This window comes from Canis lupus, chromosome 34 (assembly GCF_048164855.1).
Source record: "Canis lupus baileyi chromosome 34, mCanLup2.hap1, whole genome shotgun sequence".
NCBI classification, from domain to species: Eukaryota; Metazoa; Chordata; class Mammalia; order Carnivora; family Canidae; genus Canis; species Canis lupus.
Genome location: NC_132871.1, coordinates 30,352,072 through 30,371,142, shown reverse-complemented (window position 1 = coordinate 30,371,142; position 19,071 = coordinate 30,352,072). Strand labels below are relative to the sequence as shown.

Below are 19,071 nucleotides of genomic sequence, written 5' to 3'. Positions count from 1 at the left end.
TTTTCTTCCACTCGATATATCTTTGAGATTCATCCATGTTTTTTCTTGTGCCTGTATTTGGTTAGTGTTGTTGTTTGCTATACCTGTAAATGGCTATATTTTGCTAATACAATAGGTCATTCTTTTTTATTGTTATGTCATATCCCATTGTATATATGGGATACAATGGGATGTATATATGGCATATATATATATATGCCTATCAAAGAGGCATTTGAGTTGTATTAAGTGTGGAACTACCACGAGTAAAGCCATTTTGAACATTCTATATTGAGTTTAAATCCATCTAGGTATTTATGTGATTCAAAAGAGGCAAAATCATAGAACATAAGATATTTTAGTTTCCTTCATTACTCTTTTTCTTGCGAATATCCTCAATTTTTTATAAAAAATATGATAATGATAGAAGTTTTACAAAGAAGGAAAAATGAAACTAAAAGTCCCAAAATACCAGTTAGAAGGCTAGGATAGCCTAACTTGTTATTAAAAATGTTTCTCTCGGGGATCCCTGGGTGGCTCAGCGGTTTGGTGCCTGCCTTTGGCCTAGGACATGATCCTGGGGTCCCGGGATCATATAAAATAATATATAAAATATATTTTTAAAAAATACATTTAAAAAAATGTTTCTCTCTACCGTTTCTTTGTGATAACAAAACAAAACTTTTCGGTTTTTTATCCCCCTCCAAAAAAATTTTCGTTTTTACACATCATTCTAACCCTATTTACTTTGTACCCACAACAGGAAAGACTTGTTTTTCTGTGGCTATTCCCTACAGATTATTTTCCTCCTCAGTTCTAATTTATATTCCTTTCCCTTTAATACTGTGCTTTTATTTCTTTGCTTATCTGAGGTAGAAGCAAGGGAAACCCAGTGCTTTTTCTACTCTGATATAATCGGAAGCTCACTGGCAATGTCTCTCTACGTTTATATACTGCTTTCCCTGTGCTCACAAAGTATTCCCTTTTTTATCTTATGTAACCAGTAATATCTTATAGGAATGTTGATTTTAAAAGATCCTCCAGCTTTTCTTCATCCTTACAAAAGTTCTGAACCATTTTACATACAGACATACAATTTTTGTGTCATCTTATTCACCAATATTGTTGATAGATTGAAATATATTAAAAATTTCAGAATGGCTTTCTCCTTTATCTCATCTTTTTCTTATTATCTGTATGCTTCATTTCTTATCAACTTTTTACAGAGATCTGATTTCTTATTGGGTTCATCATTGCATTATCATTTCTTACTTATGTTAGAGCATGTTTTGAACTCTTATCTATATTTTTTCCAGGGATTCAAAATCTAAGTATACATTTCTCTATTACAAATGAATGGAATAATATTACTGAAATAGAGGTAGGAAAGTATGGGCAAGTGTAACACACAGCTGACTTCTGGCTATGTTTCTACATGGCCTTTCTTCAAGGCACACACACACTAAACCACACCACACCACACCACACCAAAGGGAAAAAACGGAAAGGGAGAGAGGAATATTTTTTACTCTTATAAGGCCACTAATCTCATCATTAAGACCCCACCCTCATGACCCAATCTAATCTTAATTCCCTCTCAAAAGACATCTCCAAATACCATCACATTAAGAGTTAGGGCTTCAACAAATGAATTTGGGGGGGACCCAAACTGTCAGTCTGTAATATCCTCATTACTCTTATAGGAGAAAACACACTTTATCTCATTTTTTTTTCCCCTAAAAGCAGAGGACCTGGAAGGAAGTTCCTATAGTATCTAAGTCTCAAATCTAATCCAACCTTACCTATCCTGTGCATAAGCTATTTTGAATATCACCAGTGGTTGGAAATTTCAGCCTGGGGCAGCCCTGGTGGCCCAGCGGTTTGGCGCCGCCTGCAGCCTGGGGTGTGATCCTGGAGACCCGGGATCGAGTCCCACATCGGGCTCCCTGCATGGAGCCTGCTTCTCCCTCTGCCTGTGTCTCTGCCTCTCTCTCTGTCTATGAATAAATAAATAAAATCTTAAAAAATAAAATAAAACCTTTAAAAAAAAAAAAGAAATCTCAGCCTGATACAAAAACGTTTGCTGATCTTAAACACCTAGTGTTTCAAGTATCCATAGATGTAGAATAAATAATCCCTCAATTTGAGGGCTTTCAACAACAATAATTTCTCATTTCTTATAATTCTGTAGGTTAGGAATTTGGGTGAGAATTAGCAGGGCTGTTGCTCTAATCCACATATTGTCAATGGGGTCACTCACTCAATTACATTCATCTGGCGGCTGGGCTGGGCCTAAAAGTTTCAAGAAGGTTTCCTACCTGGCACTTTGATGCTTCCTCACATCAACTCTCTCTTTCCTGTGGTGTCTCATCCTTTGGGCTCTACATAGCCCTTTCTGCAGCAGGCTAATCTGGAATTACTTATAGCATGGTAGCTGCCTTTCAAGAGAAAAGACAGAGGCTACCAGGCATCTTAAAGTCTAGACTCAGAACAGACACATCATTGCTTCTTCTCATTTTACTTATTAAAACAAGACACGGGCAGCCCGGGTGGCTCAGTGGTTTAGCACCTGCCTTTGGCCCAGGGCGTGATCCTGGAGACCCGGGACCCGGGATCGAGGCCCATGTCGGGCTCCCTGCATGGAGCCTGCTTCTCCCTCTGCCTGTGTCTCTGCCTCTCTCTCTCTCTCTCTGTGTGTGTGTGTCTCTCATGAATAAATACATTTAAAAATAAATAAATAAAAAATAAAACAAGACAGAAGCCTAGTTTCAAAGGATGGGGTGGGGAGAAACAGAAATAGATCCTGTATCTTTGATTGCCAAAGTTGTAGGACTAGAGACACTCCAGCCACATTTCAAATCTCTTCACCATGTTCAAAACAAGCCAGGATAAAATCAGCCAGGATAATGTCTTCTCCTTTACCCTCTGCCAATCAGTATTCTTGGTTGTTTTCACTCCTATGTTCTCTCCACCCAGTCCAGAGACCTTTTGACTCAGGCTTTATGAATGCTAATCTTTATCCCTAATTCTGGCCCAACTGAATTACTATGTATATATATGTGTGTGTGTGTGTATATATACACACACACACACATATATATACAGTATACCTTTTTTTAAAGCAGTTTTAAGTTCTTAACAACACTGAGCGGAAGGTACAGTGGTTGCCCATATACTTCTGCTCTTCACTCATGCATACCTTTCCCTATTAACAACATTCTCCACCAGAGTGCTACCTTTGTTACAACTGATGAACTTGCCTTTAAACATCATTATGTTTGGACCTAAAGTCCATAGTTTACATGAGGGCTCCCTCCTGATGTTGTACATTCTCAGGAATATATTTATATTATGTGTGTGTGTGTGTATAATTTATATCTTCCATTATAGTGTCAAATGGCCCAATGAATTTCTTAAATATAGTTTTTCATTCTTTTCATTGTCTGAGGTAGAAAATTCAATGTCATAAAAGGGGGTAGGGAGGAGTTGAACAGTGTGCTTCATATCATGTTAAGACACCTCTACTTGTCAGAAAGAGTCTCCACAGAATGAACTAAATAAAATCCAACTCTCTGTAAATATTATTAATTGTTCTTAGTTCTGTATATGCACTCTCTTTAAGTACTAAAGACAGCTACCATGCTTCCTCACAAGCTTTTGCCTACTGTTTGCACTACATGCTCCCTCTTCTGTCATTGTTTCCAAATCTTTCACTAGCCTGACAGCTCTCTTACATAGAAGCTACATTTGGCTGATATATCTTTTAATGGAAATACAGTTCATTTGGAGAGTCTGAGCAATATAAAACATTATCTGTGTCCTAGTTCTGGATACTATAAATCTATTGATAGTGTCGTCTTCTAATGAGCTTGTGAACAAACAAAATTAAGTTTTGTACACACTTTCTGTTCAGTCATCTTTCCCTCCTCCTAGAGTTCGTACACCCATCTTGTTGTGTATAAACCTGTTGTGTATAAATTTAGGTGCAGTATCTGGGGACATTTGGGGAAACTGTTGACAACGTACATTTATTTCATTCTATTCAGATAGAGCCCCACAACTACATTAACCATTATATATATAACCACATATATATCCCTTAATGTGGTTCCAATAAAGCTTCCAAATGAGAAAATCATAATTTTTTAATACCTGTAAGATTTACTCCTTCAGACGCATTATTCTCCCAAAACCCTGAATACTTTTAGGTAATAGCTGTAAGCGAGATGTGCAGATCTGGTTAAGTAAGGTCAAAAACTCTGCATGCCGTAAATTAAGAATGTTCCCATTCTTAATATTTTTTTCTACACATAATGGCATTTAGAAAAATGTCTTCAAATAGTTACTTGTCATAAAATCCTGAGGCAAGATTTTGTTATAGGTCTCAACTCCTATTATCGTGTTCCATCAAAATGTGCTGAAGGTTTATTCTTTTGTATTTTTTGTGAAATACTTCACACCTGAGATTCTTTATTCTAAAACCAACCCAAGTTTTTAATCCTACACACTAGGATACATTTATTTATTCAGTTAAAATGTCAGTTTCTTTTTTCTATAAAATTACTATCCATGACAACTCCTCTATTTTCTTCATTCACTCATTCAGCAAGTATGCTACATGGAAAGTATATACCAGGGAGCCAGGCAGACAAGTTCCGTGCTTCTGTAAAATGTACATTCTTATGGAATGCAATAAATAAATGAATGAATAAATATGTGCTATAATTCCAAATATATTTTCTATAAAGAAATGAAATAGAATTAGAATGAAAAAGAATTCAAAGCAAGGAGTGCATGGAGGGAAGAACTAATTCATAGGCAGTCAGGGAAGGGCTCTCTGAACCTGATATGGAGGTGTTTGAACAGAAACATGACTCCTGGACATGACTGCAATCTGAGGAGATGTATTGGCACAGCATTCTGGTTAGAGGCACAGAATATGCAAAGGCCTGAAGATGGGTCAAATAAGATGGGTCAAATTTGGCATGTTCTAGAAGCAGTGATAAAGTCATGGTAAGCAAAAGGGGTGGGTAGAGCTAAGGTGGAAGTCAGTGATGAAAGGCAGCTCATGAAGTGATTTGCATGCCATGCCACATTGTTTGGCTTTTAGTTTTAAATACAATAAAAACTAGCAGGCACTGCTGGAGTCACACATAAGAGTATGTCTCTGATCCATTTATCAGGCTACTTAGAAGGATGCAAGTTTTGATAGGATCTAGAGCCAAAGACAATTTTGTGACAAGTTTGGATTGTGGTACAAGCAGTCCTGTTGCTTGGTCCATGTGATCTGGCAAATTCCAGAGTTCTAGAAGTGTCTGTGGTAAATAAGGGCAATATGTTTGTTGAGTCTCAGGCAAGCTCCAGTAGAAGATTGTCCAAGCAGATTCTTTGGGTTCTGGAGCAAGGTCATACATTTTGCAGAAGATAAATCTTCACTGTTCAAAGAACATTTCCTGCTATGGTATTAGGCCCTGGGAGAGAGAGTGCTTTAAATGTCTATGCAACTGTCTAGTTTATTATGGTTCCATGATAAACTAGTCGGTTCATCCACTAAGATATAAGATCTGGCAGGAACAGCAACAATCCACTATACAAGAGAACTGCTACATTTGGGATCAATTCTAAGCAGATGGCTCAGAGCTCTGGGGCATCTGTTGTACCAATGACTCTCCCTCGATGTAATCACATATAGGGTTTCATGGGATGTTTATTGGGACCATCTGATGGAGGAGGAAAATCCTGGCTGGATTCCAAGGTGTATTGACCCATATGAAAATTGTACCTGAATGTTCATAGAACCATTATTCATTGTAGCCAAACAGTGGAAACAACCCAAAGGCCAGCAACTGATGAGTAGGGGGGAAAAAAAAGTAGTATACCTATAAATGGAATATTATTAAATCTTAAAAAGAAATTAAGTACTGATACAAGTTACAACATAGATAAACTTTAAAAATCATTATGCTGAGTAAAAGAAACCAGTCACAAAACCCACATATTTTACAATTCCATTTATATAAAGTGCCCAGGGTAGGCAAATCTATAGACACAGAGAGCAGATTAGTGATTGCCTAGGGCTGGAGGAGCTGGAGGTTTTGAGGATGATGGATAAGGGCTTTTCTTTTTGGGGTAATGAAAATGTTGTAAAATGGATTGTAATGATAAATGCACAGCTTCGAGAACATACTAAAAGCCTTGCATTGTATACTTTAAATGGGTGAATCGTATGGTACATACTTTATATCTCAAAAAAAGCTGTTTTGAAAAAAGATGGATTGACTTATAACGATACTGAAAGCTTAAAACAGATCACTTATATACTATGGCTCCAGGTCGTAGCAGTCCTGAAAGACAGTGGTAAGGGGGGCATCCTCTTAATTGGCAGAACTTTGAGCAGGAAACCTAGTTATCAATTCAGAAGGAAAAGAGAAGTGGTTGAAATTAAGGTATACACAGATTCCTAACCAGTTGAAAATAGTTTGGTTGAACGGTCAGGAACCCAGAAGGGAAAAGCCTTAAGAATCCAGTCAAATGAGATCTAGGAAAGAAGTATGTGGATGGATCTATAGGAAATGAGCACAAAATATGTAGATCTCTTTGTCTCACAGTAATGACCACCAGGAGCATCCACCATACTGGATAGTTGGTGGTAGGGTGTTTATGCCCTGAGATTGGCCAGCGTCTACCCTGAATCACCCCACTGCTTGCAATATAGATCTAAAATGGAAAGGCCCTGGGAAGAAAGATGGAACATATGAATGTGTCCAAGGCTGATATAACTACTGCTGCTGCTGAACACACAACCAGCCTCAGAGAAAAACTCCAAGACCCCATTCTTCCAGATTAAGAGTAAATTGGCACAAACTGTTTATATCAGACCATGTCTACCCATGGTGGGCCATCAATTTATGTTGTTTAGACGGATACATGTTATAGGTATGGGCTTCTCTTTCATGCCAACACTGACTCAACTAGCACTATTATTCAAAAGTTCAGAGAGTCTTTGATTTATCAAGATGGGAATCCAGTATAATACATTCTTGGACCAAGGAATCTACCTCTTTTTGAAAAAGGTGTGACAGTAGGCATATGGCAATAGTACCCAGTGCTTCTGCCTTATTCCATATCATGTAGAAGCTGGCAGACTGACAGTGCCCTGAAGTAGAAGTCTAAGATGGCTCTCCAAGACTCCAAGCCCCTGGTATGCACACACCTTCTCCCAGTTAGGCAACCAAGCACTGATCTAGGTCTTGCTGTAAAGAGATTTTGTATATGTAATTCATATTCCAAAAAATCAGTTGATTTTAAGATAGGGTGACTATCTGAGCAGAGTCAATCATGTGAGCCTTAAAGGCAATTTTCTCAGGCTGGTGACAGAAGGGGAAGTCAGACATGTAAAGTACCAGAACAATTTGATGTACTGTTCCTGCCCCTTGGCAAGGAATGTGAGCCCTGTTGACAAGCTGAATGTGGCACCGGATAACATTCAACAAGGAAACAGGGGATTTTAGTCCTAAAACCACAAGGAACTAAACTCTGCCAATGACCTGAATGAGTCTGGCAGTGGACTGTTCCCCCAGAGCCTCCACATAAGAACTCAGCCCAGGTAACACTTGGATTTCAGTCTGGTGAAACCCTGAACCTACAGAACCATGAGCTAATAAATGGGAATTGTCTGCAACTACTAGGTTCATCAAAACTTGTTAATCAGTTATAGAAAACTGATACAGATGGCCTCTGAGAGGATATCTAGAGATGCAAACCTTACGGAGGTAGGGCATTCTCTTTCAAGTTACAGTATATATTTTGAAACAGTGGCTAATATATGGTATTGTTCCCAACAAGTAGAATAATTGGGCCTTAGAACAGAGAAATAAAAGTAGGAATGAACTATCTCACTTCACTTTATACTATTTATACTTTATACTATTGTCATTTCCACAGCTTTAGGTTGTCTTGGACCAGAGTTCTTGGTTCAAGGCATGGGATGATGGGACTTCCATCAGATTCCACTAACCTAAATTCTGGTGGCCACCTGGTAGTTTACAGATGCCTCCTACCAGTAGACCTGCTGATAAAGAAAGAAATTACTAGCAAGAAGAATTGAGTCTGATTTTCTTTTTTTATATAAATGTTTTATTTATTTATTAATGAGAGACCGAGAGAAAGAGGCAGAGACATAGGCAGAGAGAGAAGCAGGCTCCATGCGAGGAGCCCAATGCAGGACTTGATCCCAGGACCCCGGGATCATGCCCTGAGCTGAAGGCAGACGGTCAACTGCTGAGCCACCCAGGCATCCTGAATCTGATTTGCATGAGAAGATACGGCTGCTTTTATATAATGGAGTTAGATATGCTTATGCCTGAAACGTAGGGGATTCACTGGGTCTTTTTTCTCTTATTCCTGGTAATAGCCACGATTTGGCAGTTGCAACAGCCGTAGCCTGACAGTGACCACAGGTTCAGGCCCCTAAGGATTGATGGTAATGATGACCCAGGAGGCTCTTCACCCAGTGGTTCTTAATGAATGTGGGGGTAGGCCCCCCAGCTCCTGCTCCAGGAATCTTTGGGAATATCTGGAAAAGACATTTTTGTGATCACAACTTGGGAAAAGGTGTGTTACTGGCATTAGTCAGTTAAGGCCTGGGCTTAACCTCCTACAATGGACAAAACATCCCCAGAGCAAAGAATTATCTGTCCCAAATATTAATAAGTGCTTGGGGCTGACTTAGAGCAACAGAAATGCAGACCAAAATAAAAAGGAATACGGAAGCAGTGATAGAGGAAGGAAATGATAATATATCGGTTTTAGCTTGGGATCAATTATGTTACTGTTGTATGTCTCTATGTACGGAAAGAATATAACAAGCCGTTTTCTTGGGATTAAGTAAGAGATGAATGGATAAGACTGATATAAAAGTTGCACTTGCCTTTAGCTCCCAGTGTTTCATCTCTAATTCTTTGGTGCTTAACATATCCGGGCACCCACGGGTGACTTCCCATCACCAATGTCTATGCTTCTTTGCCTGAATGCTCGTTCGCTCACTCTCTGTCCATCTAGCCTGCTCCACCAGAAAGAATAGTGCACCATAATGCCAGAGAATCAATGCCTACAGCATCCATCCTTAAAGGAACAGCCTCAGAAAATGAGTTGCTACTTGCTAGACCTGGAATCTTGGGCCTTCAGCAGGATACCTTGAAGGACATCTTATGGTCTACACTGGCTTTTGGAATTCCCTATGGAATTCACCCCCACTTGCTTATAGTGGCAGCTTGCTCGATAATGCACTATGTATGACTTCCTCGCTTTTTCTATCTTATATCCTCAGTCTCCTACTGGTATTTTTTTTTTTTTTTGACATTACGTGTCCCATAAGCTCTTTGTATTTGGATCTTTATCTGCTTCATCTGCTTGATGAAGGAAGGTCTGCTTCCGAGGAAACCCAAAATGAGACAAACTTTTGGATATTTTTTTTTCCAGGAAATGACACTACCTGTTATTTTATTTATGTTTATTTTTTAAATTTTTAAAAAGATTTCTTTATTTGAGAGAGAGAGAGAGGAGAGGGGGAAGGGGCACGGAGAGGGAGAGAAGAATCTCAAGGCGACTTCTTGCTGAGCTTGGAGCATGAGGCAGGGCTGGGTCTCCTGAGCCTGAGATCACTGACCGGAGCCAAATTGAAGAGGCTTAACTGAGCCACTCAGGGGTCCCGTAGAAAGCCGTGATAGCTGCTTGGTGACAAATGGGCAGTTGGGAGGGTGAGCAATAGTGTCAGCAGGGGGACTGGATAGGAGGGGGCGCTTGCACCCAGGTAGCACGGGGTAGGCTGGAAGCGGCGGGTCACACGCGGACCTGGGGGGGGGGGGAGGCTCCGGCAGGAGTAACTGGATGCATCCTGGAAACCGGAGGCGGGCGGTGCTGGGGGGGCGAGCCGACAGCCGGGGCGCGGAGAAGAAAAAGGTCTTTTTTCGCTTGTGAGTGTGGATGCTGGAGAGACGGTGAAGGCAGCTCCGATGGGCCGCGCTCACCCCCGTTCCCGGCCCCGCTGTCCTCCGCGGCCCCCCGAGTCCCGCAGCGCCCCCTGCCCGGCGCCCTGGGGCGCCGCCTCCCTCGCGCCGCCCGCAGGACCCCAGGGCCCCACCCTCAGCCCCGGCCCGCGCAGGCCCCGAGCCTCCGCCGCAGGTCGCCGCGTCCTCTCCCTGACGGCCCCGCGCCCCAGCGCCTGCCCTGCGGCCCCAGCCCCGCCAACTGTCCCCCCGGCCGTCCCCCCCGACCGTCCCCCCACCCCGGCCGTCCCCCCGGCAGTCCCTCCAGACCGTCCCCCCCACCCCGGCCGTTCCCCCCGGCCGTCCCCCCACCCCGGCCGTCCCCCCCTAGCCGTCCCCCCCTAGCCGTCCCCCCCACCCCGGCCGTCCCCCCGGCCGTACCCCCCGACCGTCCCCCCCACCCCGACCGTCCCCCCACCCCGGCCGTCCCCCCCACCGTCCCCCACACCCCGGCCGCCCCCCCGGCCATACCCCCCGACCGTCCCCCCCACCCCGGCCGTCCCCCCCTAGCCGTCCCCCCCACCCCGGCCGTCCCCCCGGCCGTGCCCCCCGACCGTCCCCCCCACCCCGGCCGTCCCCCCCTAGCCGTCCCCCCCACCCCGGCCGTCCCCCCGGCCGTGCCCCCCGACCGTCCCCCCCACCCCGGCCGTCCCCCCGGCCGTACCCCCCGACCGTCCCCCCCACCCCGACCGTCCCCCCGGCCGTCCCCCCACCTCGGCCGTCTCCCCCTAGCCGTCCCCCACACCCCGGCCGCCCCCCCTAGCCGTCCCCCCCACCCCGGCCGTTCCCCCCGGCCGTCCCCCCCACCCCGGCCTGCCCCCCCCCCCCCCCCCCCCCCGGGCTGAGGGTCTCAGCGAGGGGACCGCGACGCAGCAGCCCTCCCCGGTGTGCCCCTCCGGAGTCAGGGCCGCGGAGTCCACAGCAGGTGCCCTGACCTGTCGCCTACCCGGCTGCGGGCACAGACCCCCCAGACGTGCGGCCGAGTCAGCAGGCGGCCCGGGAGCCCCGCGGGTTCCTTACAAGGTGCAGAGGCCCCGAAGCCCGGCGCCGGGGCCGCCCCCGTGAGGAGCTGAGGGGCTGGGACCCGAGCACCCTGAGCGCAGCTCGAGCCCCTGGGTCAGAGGGGAGCGCCCCGCCTGGGGGTGACCACCCGCCCCCCTGCTCTGCCCAGCCCCTCTACCGGCTGGATGAGGCCCATCCACACCTGGGGGGCAATCCCCGTACTCAGCCCATTTCAAAGTTAATCTCCTCCAAAGCCAATCCTACACAAACACCCAGAACAATGTTGGCCAACTATCGGGGCGCTCCATGGCCCAGTCAAATTGACAGATAAAAATGACCATCATACCTCCATTTATTCACTTCTTTTAAGTTTTTAAGAATTTTATAGTTCTATTTCTGTGCTCAAGTTACACATTTCTACTTAATTATGAAATATTTTATACTTTGCTGTTTGTATGCAGGGGGTGACTTTCCAATATGCTTTCTAGCTAGTTATTGCTGGAATAAAAGGAAATTTTATTTCTATTTTCATTTTAAGCAATTATTTTTTCCTGAGGTTAATGAAAGAAGAGAATTATATATTTGGGGGGATAATCATTGCAGGTGTTTCCAACAGAGTACATATTAAAAGCCTACGCTAGCATAAATTGAACCTACCTATACCATCAAGAACAACCTACAACAACCTAAATATCTGGGCAAATGTCTGTATCATAATGTGTATTTACTGGGAAAAACTGGGAAAGGCAGAGTGGAGACTATTAAGACAAGAAATCTCACAGCAGACGTTGCTAAAAAAGGCAAGAACTGCTTAAAAATACTATTTATAGAGAATTACAAGTGTTATCGATGATGTGATCTGTAAAGGTATAAAAGAAATTTCATTTTTTCAGTATGGGAGTCTGGATAGGTCAATTTCGTCATCGAAAGAAGTTTGGAAACAAATGGAGTTTTTAATGGGACTTAAGTTTTTCAGGGAATGAGGTATGTAGCTGATAAAGGTCTTTATTTTGATTCAAATGGTTTATGCGGGGACTGTGATTAGCAGAAAATCAAAGCCTGGGGTTTCAGTTAAAGGCAGAGTTGATTGTTTGCTAACAGATTTCGATGTGAGTCAATGTTACTGACCATACCCTGTCGCATTTCTTCATTTCCACCAACGTCAGAATGAGGGAGTTAAATTGAGCTCACGCAGAATTTATATTCTACGTTCGGCAGAGGGGAATTTGCAATCTAAGGGCAACTTCGTAATGTGTTTTGGGAACCTATCTATGACTTTCTTTAGAACAGGGATAGGCCAACATTTTTTGTGAAGTGTCAGATAGTAAATATCTTAGGCTCTGTGGGCCCCACAGTCTCTGTCACAGTCCCTCATGGACTCTCTGTAGGACAAAACAGCCTTGGACAAGAGGGAACAAATGGCTGTGACTAGGTTCCAACACAACTCTGTTCACACAGCGGACGGCAGGCCAGATTTGGGCCACGGGTTGTAGTTTACCAAACCCCGCTTTACAAGATCAGAAGCAGAGACTGTAAAATCAATTTTCCAAGGAGAAACATTTTGGGGGGATTTCATTTAGCAGCTCCCACAATACGACGGGAGCCCAAGGGTTCCTGTGCAGGGAACCCTTCTACTCCATCCCCTTCTGGGGATCCTGTCGGGTGGCTACACCCTTTAGGCTTCAGAGTGACCATGCTGAGAAGCGGTGTAGGATTTCTAAGCCATGTTACTGATGGAAGTTGTTGAATCTTCTGATGGAATCCTTTAGTTCGTTTTTAAACACATTCAAGTGTGTTTTCATTATAATAAAAAGGTTCATATACTGGCCCGCACATCCTCATCCCCTTGCGAGGGCGGTTGCATCCCCTGTAGCTCCCGTTAATTAGGTGGCGGTATTTTTGGTTTTAAAGTTGCCCTTTCCGGATCGGCGGGTTGTGCTTTATCCGAGGGAAGCCCAGTCACAGGCTGTCCACTCTTCTAGAATGTAGTTGGTTGTTCTAGAATGTAGTGCTAAAACGGGACCGACCAGGGAGAGCAAACTGGGCCGCTCCCAGAGGTCAGGCGGGAAACGTGGGCCTGGAAAGGTCCCGCGGCGAGCACAGTCCCCGCGACCAGCTGCCTCCAGGCCCGGGGCGGGGGAGGGAGGGGAGGGGGCGGGGGGGGGGAGGGGGCGCAGGGCCTCGGCCGGGGCGGGGGGCGCAGGGGCTCCGCTGTGCAGGGCTGGTTACATTGGGAGAGCCTCTGGGTTGGATGGTTGGTTGGTTGGTTGATTGGTTGGTTGGTTGGTTGGTTGGTTGCAAGAGATGACAAGACATTGATATATATTTTTTCCTTTCGGTAAAGATTTCTCAATTTTTAAATGTTCAGAATTAATCATTGAAGATCTGCGGGGGGGCGGGGGGCGGCCAATGTACGCGCTTGAGACAAAACAGATCCGAATGCTTAAAATGAACTTTGAGCCATAATTTACAACTTCTGCGGCAGAGGGCAGGTTTCTTTTTGAAGAACTTCGATTTGAAAGACAAAGAGGCATACACAGGCTCTGTAAGAGGCAGAATAGGCGAAGATAATCGGACAGAAGACGAGACAGAGTCGGAGCTACGGCAAAATGAAGTCATCCATACCTAGAATATAGTCTGTGCCTAGTAAATATTTGCTTTTCAGATTGGATAAATTGAATAAATAAATCTTCCAGTTAAATATTTGAACTACCACAAAGTATGAGTAAGCAGAGTAGGTTGGCAGTAAATCAGTTGAGAGCAAAGCAGAAAAGACATACAAAGGAAAGTAGAAACTCAGATGAAGATCATTTAGACCATGAGCGAGAAGGGGGAAGAATGTGGTCCCTCGAGTTCCTTTTTTCATTCTAGTTCTAGACCTTTGTCACCTATAAGCTCATAATCATGTCTTCTTATCCTTAGCTAGCCTGAGTAGACTTCTTTTCTGCTAATTAAGAGAATCTTAACCAAGCATGTAACATCACTGAATAATCTAGTTGTTGCAGAGTCAGTGACTACAGGGACATGACGGTCAGTCTTACCTGTGGGGTCCCAAGGAAACTCACATACAAAATATATACAATTCCAAAATATAAGAATTGTTTTATCATTCAATGATGTTCATTGTTGTCAGTTAATTTGAGATTATAAAGGTCATTACCTATCATTCAAAGGCTCTGATACAATCTTTGCTGCAAGTGATTCTTTGAGCAATTGGAAAGTACTTTGGGACGCCTGGGTGGTTCCATGGTTGAGCACCTTCAGCTCAGGGCGTGATCCCAGGGTCCTGGGATCGAGTCCCACATCAGGCTCCCCAGAGGGAGCCTGCTGTCTCTCATCTATGTCTCTGCCTTTCTCTTTGTGTCTCTCGTGAATAAATAAATAAAATCTTTAAAAAAAAATTGGAAAGTAATTCAAAGAATAAAGTTCTAAAAAAGTTATAATTTAGTGAATGGGGTTTGGGTTGTATGCTATACAAAATAAATATAGTTTCTGGTAAACTGGGATCTTGAAGTTTTTCCCATTTAAAATTATACTTTTTTTTACATTGAAATTTCATAAATCGGAATCTTGCTTTTCAAAATTCATAAATGTTTGTTAAAGCCAATGAGTCTATGCTTCATGATATAAAAGAATAAAGTTTATCCACCTACCACATATATTTACATGATTATTTTAGTGCTCTCTTTGATGGCATATTAAAATATTTTAAATGAAAATCTTATGAACAAGTTTTAGATTTATGAAAACCAACCTATTAACTCTTAGGTTTGGATGGGTAATGAGGCCACTTGCCCACACAGCTTGAGGCAGTTTGGCCACTCTAAAATTTATTATTAGGTTAATCTGCTTTAAGTAACACATGTCCACTTTAGCCATGCCTCTTTTCAGAGTAGTGAACTTAGCAGGAGCATTGAATTTGCCTATTGTACTCAATAAAATTAAGCAATATGGACTGATCATTTCTACTGATCCTGGGGTAAGAGAAAGGAATTTTAAAGATTTTAATCCTAGATTTTCTTTTCCATTTGGCAAATATCTAATGATATCTGAAAACAACATGCTACTTTAGGTATGGCTTCAATAGCTGGATTCAAAAAAAGGTAAAATAACACATGGAGAATTTATTGACGTGACAAGGAAAAATATTATAATTAATTATCTAAACCATTTTGCAGTATTTCTGAACTTAAAGTCCATATATTACTCATAATTTGTGGCTTCATTGGATGCTGAACTTTCCTGAACTGTTTTGGAGTATTTATTATTTTTTTTATCATTGATAAATTTATTTTTTATCATTGGTAACATTAGACCCTAGAAAATCTGGGCCTATGCTAGACTGCCTCTCTTTTATAAACCACTAATGAAGTCATTGTGGTTCATGAACTAAAAAATAATTTCAAAATGGGGAGTAAACAAAACACTATCTTAAATGTTCTGGTAAATATACTGTAACAATCATGACAAAAGAACATTATAACCAGTTAAATGACCACCAGAGGATGACAAAATAATGGGGAGAACCTAACTTAAAACATTTCTTTTAGAAAGTGGTGGGAGGGGATCCCTGGGTGGTGCAGCGGTTTGGCGCCTGCCTTTGGCCCAGGGCGCGATCCTGGAGACCCGGGATCGAATCCCACGTTGGGCTCCCGGTGCATGGAGCCTGCTTCTGTCTCTGCCTCTCTCTCTCTCTGTGTCTGTGACTATCATAAATAAAAATTAAAAGAAAAAAAAGAAAGTGGTGGGAATTGGGACGCCTGGGTGGCTCAATGTTTGAGCGTCTGCCTTTGGCTCAGAGTGTGATCCTGATCCAGGGATCGAGTCCCACATCGGGCTACCTGTGAGGAGCCTGCTTTTCCTTCTATGTCTCTGTGTCTCCCATGAATTAAAAAAAAAAAAAAAAAAAGGAAGTGGTGGGAATCAAGAACAGGGGAAGGTCCTCCTGGTAGGTGATTATACTTATTTTCTCTACTGCCAGTTAATGTTATTGGCACATAGTAGCTATTATTTGTTTATTTTTAAAGATTTATTTATTTATTAGAAAGAGAGGAAGAGTGTGTCTTTGAGAGCAGGGGAAGGAGCAGAAGGAGACAGAGAAGGGAGAGAATCTCAGACAGACTCCCTGCTGAGCATGGAACTCCATGTGAGGCTCTATCTCAGGAGCCTGAGATGAGGGCCTGAGCTGAGACCAAGAGTTGGATGCTTACCAAACTAAGCCACCATGTGCCCCTCTATTAGTTGCTTATCAACTTGCATTTTTCTATGTAAATTTGCCCCAATACATTGAGGAACTTTGATTATAAATGGAAAAATAAACACACAAATGAACAAATAATTTAATATAAATCCACTGGCAATAGCATTTCATTGAACTGTTCTGGATAGATTATTTTTCTGAATTTTTGAAATGTTTGGTACTGTGTTGTTATTATCCTAAGAGTAAAAAAATATTATTTTTTATTTTTATTTTTTTAAAGATTTTATGTATTTATTTATGAGAGAGAGGCAGAGACATAGGGAGAGAAAAGCAGGCTCCCTGTGGGGAGCCTGATGCAGGACTCCATCCAAGGACCTCGGAATCATGGTCATGACCTGAGCCAAAGACAGATGCTCTACCACTGAGCCACCCAGGTACCCCTATCCTAGTTTTCTTACACGTAAATTTACTTTTACAATAGAAACTACATTTTAAGGAACAAAAATAGGAATAAACAATATTATGTGAGAATGATTGGCCTTGAGAACATATTTGTGAATTGGGTCATTCTATATAATTTGTGTACTAAAACAACAGCTTTCCTAGCAGCAATAATCTGATCACCATGTTGAAAAGGAGAAAATGTTAACTAATGAAACACAAAATTCTAAGCTCCCAGTTAAAGATATGGTTTCTGTATGCATCAAGATCCAAACAGGAAGAAAATAAAAATTAAAAAAAAATGGTGCATGCAATAGGGTAATTTGAGGAATGCTTGCTTAATAAAAGGCAGCGCCACAGGTAAACCATAGGTATAATGAAATATCCTGAGGCTCTGTAACAATTGCTTTAACAGCGATGTCTTGAAGACTGACTGGCAGAAAATACAACCTTAAACAAGAAATAGAGTCAGCCCAGAATTACCCTGGAAGAAGCAGTGGGGGGACTATATACCCTGACCTCACTCTCCTGCTTCCCTCTAAGCTGTTGATAGTGTTGCCCATTGGATGAAGTCAACCGGACGCCCGGTGCAGAGCTCATCTCACCGCCCTGAGATCCCTGAGATCGTGACCTGAGCAAAAATCAAGTCTGCTCCTCAAACACCGGAGCCACCCAGGTGCCCCGCGGGCCATAGCACAGGATGCAGAAGGACGGAGAATGCAATTCAAAAGGTAAATAAAGGTATTCAGTATAGATTCTGATCTTTGATTTTCTCAAGACTTCTTTTGTGTGTAACCTTGGAAACTTAACCTTTCTACATCTGATAATTCTTATTTTTTATTTTTTTAAAAGATTTTGTTGTGCCCAAGATCGCGAATCCGAGAAACCACCGAGGGGCCCGACCCCGATGCAACCACACGAGGGTTGATTTACAAGCTCGAGCTTGGGTCCAAGTGCACCCGACAGAGCGGAGCAGGGACTGACTGGGACCCCGAGGGGGGTTTCAGCTTAGTTTTCAGGGATGGTCTCGGGGACCTCCAGAAGGGCTGGAGCAATTCCTCAAGTTCTGTTTACATTTTGATATGGGGCCTTCAAGGGCATTGAGCTCTGTTCTCATTCTAATAGGGGCTTCCAGCCCTTGGCTTGGGCTCAGTTTTGATTCTATTGTGGGGCTTTCTAGGACATTAAGCTGTAAACTTTTGTTTTTTTCCTGTAACTGAAGCAATGTAAATTTCAGCTCTTCTTCACAGGGGTCTGGGATGCCTGGACGTGTGCTAACGCTGAACTTAAAGTGGAATGGCCTTAATTTTCTCGGCCTCCACAGATTTTACTTATTTATTCATGAGAGGCAGAGAGAGGCAGAGACACAGGCAGAGGGAGAAGCAGGCTCCATGCGGGAGCCCGACGTGAGGCTCGATCCTGGGACTTCGGGATCAGGCCCGGAGCCGAAGGCAGAAGCTCAGCCACTGAGCCACTCAGGCCTCCGGATAATTCTTATCTTTAAAATAAGACCCCTTACAATTCTAAACTGGCCATGATTCTCTGAAAACAACTTCAGAATCAGAAAACAACTTCAACTGTCCTTAAATGTGCAGGGCTTTATACTACTAAATGAAATGTATTTTAAAGTCTCATAACAATTTAAAGGTTTACTTTCAATTACTTCTAATTTTTAGGTGGTTTTATGACACTATTACTTACTCTTGGCAATTAACCTTTTAAGTACAAAGGCTCTACAGTAAGAACTTTAGCTATTTAATATTTTCCTTCCTATGAAATAATTCTTTTGAGCCTCTCTGCTATAATTCATTTTGTTTTATACATGAAAATTTTGACCTTTAAAATATATATAGGGCAGCTCTGGTGGCTCAGCGGTTTAGCGCTGCCTTCAGCCCAGGGCCTGATCCTGGAGATCCAGGATCGAGTCCCACGTCGGGCTCCCTGCATGGAGCCTGCTTCTCCCTCTGCCTGTGTCTCTGCCTCTCTCTGTGTGTCTCTCATGAATAAATAAATAAAATCTTTAAAAAAAAAAAAAAATAAAATAAAATAAAATATATATAGATATTTAATTTAAAATAATCTGTTCTTTTGTAATATTAAAACATAAAATACCAGCATAATTCTAATTTATTTCTAGATACTTTTACTTAGCATGGGAAATTGTTTTCAAAAAATATGAATAATATTTATTGAGTCAAGATTTATTTTTATTTTTATTTTTGAGTCAAGGAGATTTTGAATTAGATATTTATACATATTTCATTTAAATTTGCACACTCCTCATATTATATAAATATTAGAGACTGATTTTACAGAAGAGGAAACTGAGGAGTAGAAAATATGAAGTCCTAGGTTACATAGGTAATAAATGGTCAGGTCAGGATTTGAGCACATATCTATCTC

At 42.6% G+C, this 19,071-nt stretch overlaps 1 protein-coding gene across 1 annotated transcript in view; it reads left to right on the top strand.

Moving 5' to 3' along the window:
• The first annotated feature begins 13,959 nt into the window (after positions 1–13,959).
• GALNT13 (polypeptide N-acetylgalactosaminyltransferase 13) overlaps positions 13,960–19,071 on the top strand; it is a 542,562-nt gene continuing 537,450 nt past the window's right edge. The window contains exons 1-2 of the mRNA XM_072811433.1: positions 13,960–14,057; positions 17,212–17,399. The gene's annotated coding sequence lies outside the window, so the exon portion shown is untranslated. The remainder of the gene's footprint in view (positions 14,058–17,211; positions 17,400–19,071) is intronic.